Source organism: Sapajus apella, unplaced genomic scaffold, assembly GCF_009761245.1.
Source record: "Sapajus apella isolate SASKATOON/1434 unplaced genomic scaffold, GSC_monkey_1.0 scaffold40, whole genome shotgun sequence".
NCBI lineage: Eukaryota > Metazoa > Chordata > Mammalia > Primates > Cebidae > Sapajus > Sapajus apella.
The window spans coordinates 19620984-19631456 of NW_022436980.1; the positions used below are offsets into that span (position 1 = coordinate 19620984).

General features: G+C 39.2%; 1 protein-coding gene across 11 annotated transcripts in view; it reads left to right on the forward strand.

Moving 5' to 3' along the window:
• ABI3BP (ABI family member 3 binding protein) overlaps positions 1-10473 on the forward strand; it is a 244633-nt gene that overhangs the window by 203894 nt on the left and 30266 nt on the right. The gene's annotated exons all lie outside the window — the stretch shown is intronic.

Here is a 10473-nt window from a genome sequence, read left to right on the forward strand (position 1 = left end):
TCCCTGACCCCTGTATATCCAAAGAGTCACCTCATAAAGGAGAACTCATGCTGACACATGGCACGTATCCTTCTGGGACAAAGATAACAGAAGAAGAAACTGGCAGCAACCCTTACTGTTTTACAGCCGCCGCAGGTGATACCCAGGCAGGCAGGATCTGGAGTGGACCTCCAGCAGTCCTACAGCAGAGGGGCCTGACTGTTAGAAGGAAAACTAAAAAACAGAAATAACTGCATCATAAACAAAAAGGACATCCACGCAGAGACCCAATCCAAAAGTCACCAACTACAAAGACCGTAGGTAAATCCACAAAGATGGTAAGAAAGCAGCTCAAAAAGGATGAAAACACCCAAAACCAGAATGCCTGTCCTCCTACAAGGGATCATAACTCATCACCAGCAAAGGAACAAAGCTCGATGGAGAATGAATCTAAGGAACTGACAGAAACAGGCCTCAGAGGTGGGTAATAACAAACTTCTCTGAGCTAAAAGAACATGTTCTAACCAATGCAAAGAAACTAAGACCCTTGAAAAAAGGTTTGATGAAATGCTAATGAGAATAAACAGCTAAGGGAAGAATACAAATGACTTAATGGAGCTGAAAAACACAACACGAGAACTTCGCAAAGCATACACAAGTTTCAGTAGCCGAATCGACCAAGCAGAAGAAAGGATATCAGAGATTGAAGATCAACTCAATGAAATAAAACGAGAAGGCAAGATTATAATAAAAAGAGTAAAAAGAAATGAACAAAGCCTACAAGAAATATGGGATTATGTGAAAAGACCTAATCTACGTTTGATAAGTGTACCTGAATGTGAAGGAGAGAATGAATCCAAGCTGGAAAACACTCTTCAGGATATTATCCAGGAGAACTTCCCCAACCTAGCAAGGCAGGCCAACATTCAAGTCCAGGAAATACAGAGAACACCACAAAGATACTCCTTGAGAAGGGCAACCACAAGGCACATAATTATAAGATTCACCAGGGCTGAAATGAAGGGAAAAATGCTAAGGGCAGCCAGAGAGAAAGGTCAGGTTACCCAAAGAGGGAAGCCCATCAGACTCAGTGGCTCTCTTGGCAGAAACCCTACAAGCCAGAAGAGAGTGGGGGCCAATATTCAACATCCTTAAAGAAAAGAACTTTCAACCTAGAATTTCACATCCAGCCAAAGAAAGCTTCATAAGAGAAGGAGAAATAAATTCCTTTACAACAAACAATTGCTGAGAGATTTTGTCACCACCAGGCCTGTTTTACAAGAGCTCCTGAAAAGAACAACCAGTACCAGCCACTCCAAAAACATACCAAATGGTAAAGAGCATCAACACAATAAAGAAACTGCATCACCTAATGGGCAAAACAACCAGCTAGCATCCAAATGGCAGGATCAAATTCACACATAACAATATTAACCTTAAATGTAAATGGGCTAAATGCGCCAATCAGAAGACACAGAAGAGCAAATTGGATAAAAAGTCAAAACCCATCGGTGTGCTGTATCAAGCAAACCCACCTCACATGCAAGGATACACATAGGCTCAAAATAAATGGATGGAGAAAGATTTACCAAGAAAATGGAGAGCAAAAAAAAGCAGAAGTTACAACCCTAGTCTCTGATAAAATAGACTTTAAACCAACAAAGATCAAAACAGACAAAGAAGGGCATTACATAATGGTAAAAGGATCAATGCAACAAGAAGAGCTAACGATCCTAATACAGGAGCACCCAGATATATAAAGCAAGTTCTTAATGACCTACAAAGAGACTTAGACTCCTACACAATAATAGTGGGAGACTTTAACACTCCACTGTCAATATTAGATCAACAAGACAGAAAATTAACAAGAATATCCAGGACTTGAACTCAGATCTGGGCTAAGCAAACCTAATAGACATCTACAGAACTCTCCACTTCAAATTCACAGAATATACATTCTCCTCAGCACCACATTGCACCTACTCTAAAATTGACCACATGATTGAAAGTAAATCATTCCTCGGCAAATGCAAAAGAACGGAAATCATAACAAACAGTCTTTCAGACCACAGTGCAATCAAATTAGATCTCAGGATTAAGAAACTCACTCAGAACTGCACAACTTCATAGAAACTGAACAGCTGGCTCTTCAATGTTGACTGGATAAATGATGAAGGCAGAAATAAAGATGTTTTTCGAAACCAATGAGAACAAAGACACAACATACCAGATGCTCTGGGACACATATAAAGGAGTGTCTGCAGAGAAATTTATAGCAATAAATGCCCACATGAGAAGCAAGGAAAGATCTAAAATCGACACCCCATCATGAAAATTGAAAGAGCTAGAGGAGCAAGATTTAAAAAAAAAACCTCAAAAGCTAGCAGAAGACAAGAAATAACTAAGATCAGAGCAGAACTGAAGGAAATAGAGACACAAAAAATCAATAAATCCAGGAGCTGTTTTTTTTTTTTTGAAAAGATCAACAAAATAGACTGCTAGCCAGGTTAATAAAAAAGAAAAGAGAGAAAAATCAAATAGATTCAATAAAAAACGATAAACGGGACATCACTACCAATTCCACAGAAATACAAACTACCATCAGAGAGTAGTACAAACAACTGTATGCTCATAAGCCAGTAAACCTGGAAGAAATTAATAAATTCCTGAACACTTGCACCCTCCCAAGCCTACATCAGGAAGAAGTTGAAACCCTGAATAGACCATTAACAAGGGCTGAAGTTGAGGCAGCAATTAATAGCCTACCAACCAAGAAAAGTCCAGGTCCAGATGGGTTCACAGCTGAATTCTACCATACATACAAAGAGGAGCTGGTACCACTCCTTCTGAAACTATTCCAAGGAATCCGAAAAGAGGGAATCCTTCCCAAATCATTTTATGAGACCAACATCATCCTGATACCAAAACCTGGCAGAGACTCAACAAAAAAAGAATACTTCAGGCCAATATCCACGATGAACATAGATGCAAAAATATTCGATAAAAACTGGCCAACCAATTGCAACAGCCCATCAAAAGGCTATGCATCATGATCATGTAGGCTCCATCCTGGGATGCAAGGCTGGTTCAACACATGCAAGTCTATAAACATAATCCACCACGTAAACAGAACCATAGACAAAAACTACATGATTATCTCAACAGATGCAGAGAAGGCCTTCGACAAAATTCAACAGCCCTTTATGCTAAAAACTCTTAAAACTAGGTATCAACAGAACGTATCTCAAAATAATAAAAGCTATTTATGACAAACCCACAGCCAATATCACACTGAATGGGCAAAATCTGGAAGCATTCCCTTTTAAATCTAGCACTAGACAAGGATGCCCTCTCTCACCACTCCTATTCAATATAGTATTAGAAGTTCTAGCCAGAGCAATCAGGAAAGAAAAAGAAATAAAATGTATTCACTTAGGAAAGGAGGAAGTCAAATTGTCTCTATTTGCAGATGACATGATTGTATATTTAGAAGACTCCATCATCTCAGCCCGAAGTCTAAAGCTGATAAGCAACTTCAGCAAAGTCTCAGGATAAAAAATCAATGTGCAAAAATCACAAGCATTCCTGTATACCAATAAGAGACTTAAAGAGAGCCAAATCAAGCACGAACTGCCATTCACAGGTGCTACAAAGAGAATAAAATACCTAGGAATACAACTAACAAGGAACGTAAAGGACCTCTTCAAGGAGAACTACAAACCACTGCTCAAGGAAATAAGAGAAGACACAAACAGATGGAGAAACATTCCATGCTCATGGTTAGGAAGAATCAGTATTGTGAAAATGGCTATACTGCCCAAAGCAATTTATAGATTCAATGCTATCTCTATAAAGCTACCTATGACTCTCTTCACAGAACTGGAAAAAAACACTTTAAACTTCATTTGGAACTGAGAGAGAGCCAACATAGCCAAGAGAATTCTAAGCAAAAAGAACAAAGCCAGAGGTATCACTCTATCTGACTTCAAACTATATTACAAGGCTACAGTAATGAAAACAGCATGGTACCAATACCAAAACAAAGATATAGACCAATGGAACAGAACAGGGGCCTCAGAGGCAATGCCACACATCTACAACCATCTGATCTTTAACAAACCTGACAAAAACAAGCAATGGGGAAAGGATTCCCTGTTTAATAAATGGTGTTGTGAAAACTGGCTAGCCAATAGCAACTGGACCCCTTTCTGACATCTTATACCTGACACCCGACACCTTACATCAAATTTAACTCCAAATGGATTAAATACCTAAACATAAGGCCTAATACCATAAAAACCCTAGAAGAAAACCTAGGCAAAACCATTCAGGACATAGGTAATAGGCCACGACTTCATGACTAAAACACCAAAAGCATTGGCAACAAAAACCAAAATAGACAAATGGGATCTAATTAAACTCCAGACCTTCTGTACGGCAAAAGAAACAGTCCTTAGAGTGAACCAGCAACCAAGAGAATGGGAAAAAATTTTTGCAATCTACCCATCTGATAAAGAGCTAATATCCAGAATCTACAAAGAACTAAAACAGATTTACAAGAAAAAAAAAAAAAAAAACCATTCAAAAGTGGGCAAAGAATATGAACAGACACTTTTCAAAAGAATACATTTATGAGGCCAACAAACATGAAAAAATGCTCATCATCACGGGTCATTTGAGAAATGCAAATCAAAACCATGTTGAGATACCATCTCATGCCAGTTAGAATGGCAATCATTAAAAACTCTGGAGACAACAGATTCTGGAGAGGATGTGGAGAAATAGGAACACTTTTACACTGTTGGTGGGAGTGTAAATTAATTCAACCATTGTGGAAGACAGTGTGGTGATTCCTCGAGGTCCTAGAAATAGAAATTCCATTTGACCCAGAAATCCCATTACTCAGTATATAGCCAAAGGATTATAAATCTTTCTATTATAAAGAAATATGCACACTGCAGCACTGTTTACAAAAGCAAAGACCTGGAACCAACCCAAATGCCCAGCAATGATAGACTGGACAGGGAAAATGTGGCACATATACACTATGGAATACTATGCAGCCATAAAAAACAATGAGTTCGTGTCCTTTGTAGGGACGTGGATGAATCTGGAAGCCATCATCTCAGCAAACTGACACTAAAACAGAAAACGAAACACTGCATGTTCTCATTCATAGGCAGGTGTTGAACAATGAGAACACATGGACACAGGGAGGGAAGCATCACACACTGTGGTCTATGGGGGAAATAGGGGAGGGACAGCAGGGGGTAGGGAGGTTGGAGAGGGATAACATGGGGTGAAATGCCAGATATAGGTGACACGGGGATGGAGACAGCAAACCACATTGCCTGTATGTATCTGTGCAACAATTCTGCATGTTTTGCACATGTACCCCAGAACCTAAAGTATAATAAAATATATATATTAAAAAAAAATGGAAAAGAAGAAATTGGTGAGGAAAAAACGTTTAAAAAATCTCTCCTGTCCAGGTTTCGGACTTACCTGAGTCCACCTTCCTTTGATTCTGCTTAGTTTTGATCAGACTTCTTTATAGCAGTGCAGCTGTTCACATAAGTTTATTTTCTTCTCTGTCTCATCCACACTCACTTTCAGCCTCTGTTGACTCTTTTAATGCATCATTTTTGTGTCAACTGCTTTCATGTTCAGCTTTGACATCTTACTTAGAATATTTATCTTTGTTATCCATCTCACATATATTTCCCTACAGTTTTTCTTGCTAAAGGTTTTAACTCAGATATTTCACATTTTACAAAATTAGTTGATGAAGTGTTTGCAATCTGTAGGACATATTCTTTTTAATTGTATTTTTAAAAAATTTTATTTCAACACCTTTTGGGTTTTTTGTTACATGGATAAACACGAATGGCTTTTTTTGTTACATGGCTGATTATATAGTGGTGAATTTGAGATTTTAGTGTACTGATCACCTGAATAGTGTCTACTATACCTAATATGTTACAGGTTTTTTCTCCCTAGCCTCCTCTCACCCTCCCCTCAGAGTCTCTAAAGTCCATTATATCACTCTGTATGCCTTTATGCACTTATAGCTTACCTCCCACTTTTAAGTGAGAACATACAATTTTTGGTTTTCCACTCCTGAATTACTTCACTTAGAATAATGTCCTGTAGATCCATCCAAACTGCTGCAAAAGACATGATCATGTTCCTTTTTTATCACTGGGTGTATACATGCCAAATATTTTCTTTATCCACTCATCAGTCAGTGGGCATTTAAGTTGGTTCCCTATGTTTGCAATTGTGAATTGTGCTGCAATAAACATACATGTGCATGTGTCTTTCATGTAATGCATTATTTTCCTTTAAGTAGATGTCCATAGTAGGATTGCTGGATCGAATGGTAGCTCTACTATTAGTTCTTTAAGGAATCTCCAAGCTGCCTTCCATAGAGGTTGTACTAATTTACATTCTCCTGGCAGTGTACAAGTGATCCCTTTTCCCCACATCCACGCCATCATCTATTGTTTTTTGACTTTTTGATAATGTCCATTCTTGCAGGAATAAGGTGGTATCTCATTATGGTTTTAATTTGTAGTTCCTATAGGACGTGTTCTTTATGGTCTTAGACCAACTAAGGTTGTGCCCTTGGAAGACTTAAAAAAAGAAAAACAGATTCTGAGGCTTCAAGACTGTAGATCTTTGATTGTTGAGGTCTCTATAAAAATCTTGTGATTCCATAACCCTCAGGAACATCTTGAACCCGGTGTTTTATTTCTTATTTCACAACATCATTATAGATATTTTCCCTGATGTATGTGTATTTTATACATGTATGTGTAGATAGTTATTGCTGTACCCCAAGGTTGGAAAGTAGCCTGTCGAGACTGAGATCTAAAGTGGGTAATTTTTCTAGCATTCTGCTTTCCAGAGATGTGTCCCAGCTTAGCTGATGTGTCCTATCTATTAAAATCTCCTTGAGACCTGCCTACAGGTATGCAACAAGCCATGCATACACTAGGCCAAGGAATTGTGCAAACTACAGCCCCACAAGCCAAATCTGGCCCATTGCCTGTTTCTGTAAATAAAATTTTATTGGAATACATCTACCTTTCACACACAATGTGTACTGTGTACAAACGTACGTATACAGTGTAATGGTAGAATTGAATTGTTGTGACAGACGGTATGGCACTTAAAGGTTAAAATATTGTCTAGTGTGGGGTTGGCAGACTGTTTCTGTAAAGGATAAATATTTTCAACTCTGCAGACCATACCGTCTCTTTCACAAATATTTAATTATGCCATTGTGCTGTGAAAGCAAATACTGAAAAAGTTTGCCAGTCCCAGTGCTAGACAATCTTTCTCCCTGAGAGAACCTGTGCAGCTATTTTTTCATTCAACCAACATTTATTGAAAGCCATTTTGGTACCAGGCAAAGCGTAATTCTGAAACCACCTTGGCACGTATGGTTTGGCAGATGTTGTTAAATACCTGAAACCTAGGCTCCGTTCTCTACACCCTAATGAGGGAACCACAATTTACTGCCCCCACATGAGTGCGCTGCACGAGAATCCAGTCCCCTCAGGCTGAGGAATGTGTTTTTCTGGGCTGTAACTAAATCTTCCAGCCTGCTGGCTCCCCGCCCCGGCTTTTTAGCCAGGTGTTAAGATTTGGGACAAGAGTGCAGAAACCAATCATCCATAAATATCACCCCTTTTTGGTCACAGGGAATGAAGTCACTGGTACATTTAAGAACTGATTTCCCATTTACTCTGTTTGTTTGCAAAGTTTTTGTTACCATGGTTAAAAATACCCAGATTGTTACTTCATTTTGGATGATAAATTACTGAGGGGTGAAATATGTAAATCCAGAGATTTTTGGAGGACTCCCATATGGCAGTTGGGGGCTCATTCAGAGGCTCAAGTCTTGGTGCTTATAGAGCTGACTCTGCCCTTTAGAAGATGTGTTGATTAATCCTGCCTGAGGGAAAAAGAAGTCGGGTCACAGCTTGAGCTGTCTGATTGGGTGCCAATTCTTGTGGAGTCGTTCTCTGCTGTATCTCTTACTGATTTTCTCCTTTCTTTCACTGATTTTCTCCTTTCTCTTCCCATTGCCTCTCTGCTACCTTTGGCCTTCATTTGCTCTCCTCTGACTCAGGGCAAGAGACGTTCACTAGTGTCTCTGGTTCTGGCCCCGGTGAAATGCCCAAACTGCAGCTAGGTGCAGGAGAGCAAGTCCAGAACAAAAGCCCAGTCTCCTGTCCCCAGATCTTCCCACTGAGCCACTCAGCTGCCTTTTGCATGGCCCTTCCCAGTGCTTTCAGGCACCACTGGCTTCCTTCCATTTATATAGGCTGGAGAAGGTCTAGTTTCACAGCTGATTCTCTGATTTGTGAACTTACATCTTAAAGGTCCTAAGAATATGGTGCCTCTGTCTCCACCTACATAGAAAATGGCTCTTTTCTTCCAGATTCTCCCTGGAAAAAAAAAAGAGAGGGCAAGGGAATTTTTATCTTTGGTCTTACATATAATGTAACCCTGCAAAATTTGGATTCTCTTCAGAGCTCCTAGATTTCTAACCTACCGGCCTCTGTGACTTGGTGGATTTACATATGCCTGGTCAGCAACTGCTGTCAGCCTTGGACTGTTTTCTGAGTCCCATTCACCCGTAGCATGGCTGGATGGCACATGCTTGCCAGCTATGGCCATTGAGCCCTCACCCAGTGGTGGCAGCTCAAGACACCCAAGAGACAAAGTAGAGGGCTCTAGGAATATATTACTCAGAGTGACTGTGAGGAATAGCAGGAAGAAAATGATCAGAGGAACACAGTAAGTGTTCTTTGTGCAGTACTCTGTGCTTTGCCTCTTAGTGCTGAAGAGAGAGACTTTGGGTCTGCCATGTGTAGGCCTGAATCCTACTGCTTCCTAGTGGTGAGACCTTGGGCAAGTTGCTAAATTCCCCTTGCCTTGGGTTTTCTCATCTGTGGGACGTGGATCGTATCTCACACACAAAGGGTGGTAAGGGAGTACATCAAGTCATGAATAGTAAGTCACTGGCACAGTATTGGATCAAAGATACTTTGTTTTTCAAGGGCAGGAAGATTTTGGAAAAGGGCTGTAAAGAGGATCTCCTCGAGACAACAGCCTACTAGCCTTCTAGAGTATATTAAACTTTTTGTTACCCTGGAGAAATAGTGGTAAATCAAACCTCAGCAAGCCAAGTTACCCCAGTGACACACATGCAGGTATTCTTCAATTCCGTATGCCATTCACAGAGTAACCACTCAAACGAGCCATGTCCCTCGCCCCACGACCACTGATAGTGGGACATAGGAGGAAGACTAATGAGCCATTTGCTTGTGGCCTGCCTATGGAATTAGTCACAAAAGTCACTGCCCCCAGAAACATATTTTTCCTACTACAATAAGCAAGCTTTACTTGATGATTCCATATGTAATTTCTCCATGATTTTACATATTTTATTTCTTAAGCTGCAGAGGGTGTGGGATTGCAATAGTAGGTTCATCTCCTGAATTTGATAAATGAACGTGAAAATGTCATCTGATTTTTGAGAGGCAAACCTTCTGTTATATATTTAATCTATCTGCCGACACATTAAATCAAATTGAGTATATAATGTCCCCAAACAGCTTCTGGAACACAGTGAGTCTTCAAAACAGGGTTATTGTCATCGTTAATGTACTAACTAGTACATTAATTTAAACATTTCCTTCCTATTTTTTTTTAAAATGTAAATTGTAGCCTCCAATTGGCTTGAATTCTTTTTTAGGACAGGACATTATTTTTTATTGTTGAAATTCTAAAAATGTCTGTATTCTTTTATAATGAAGACTGTCAGCCAAACAAAGATTATTTTATAATATAAAAGACTATTTTTAAAAATAAGACAAAAACCTAATTAGTTCCCTTTGGGATTGCTACCCAAAGTCCAAGCTTGGATATTTAGGCAAATGGCTAGTAATAACCACTAGATTATTGAGGGGCTTAGGAGACAAAATGTCACACAAAGTGATTTTCAAATCAGTTTCTTTCAAACAGTAATTTAGAAGTATAGGCTTTACCAGGGCTAAGTTACAAATCCCCAAAGATCATCTGTGGCCTCAACAGCCTGATAGCTAATGCCACTTCAGGAATAATTTTAAAGTTAATTCATTAAGTATAAACCCAAACATATTGGAATTCTTTTTTTTTTAATGGGCATAAAGGGATTGAAAGAAAAACAACTTTTTTAAACTACAAAATATACTGATGAATATTGACAAAAGGTGGCCAAGTACCATAAATGAAATTCCACCTGGTGAGGAATACCACCACCCAGGAAGGCACCGAGGATGAGTTTCATGGAAGATCTGGACAAAACCGCAATTTACAGTGAAATGCTAATTCTACAGAGAAAACATCACAACTAGTGAGTATCAAAATTAGTTGTGATGTTTTCTTTGCAGAATTAGCATTTCATTTTAATGGGTTTCTATCTGGCTATAGAAAAAT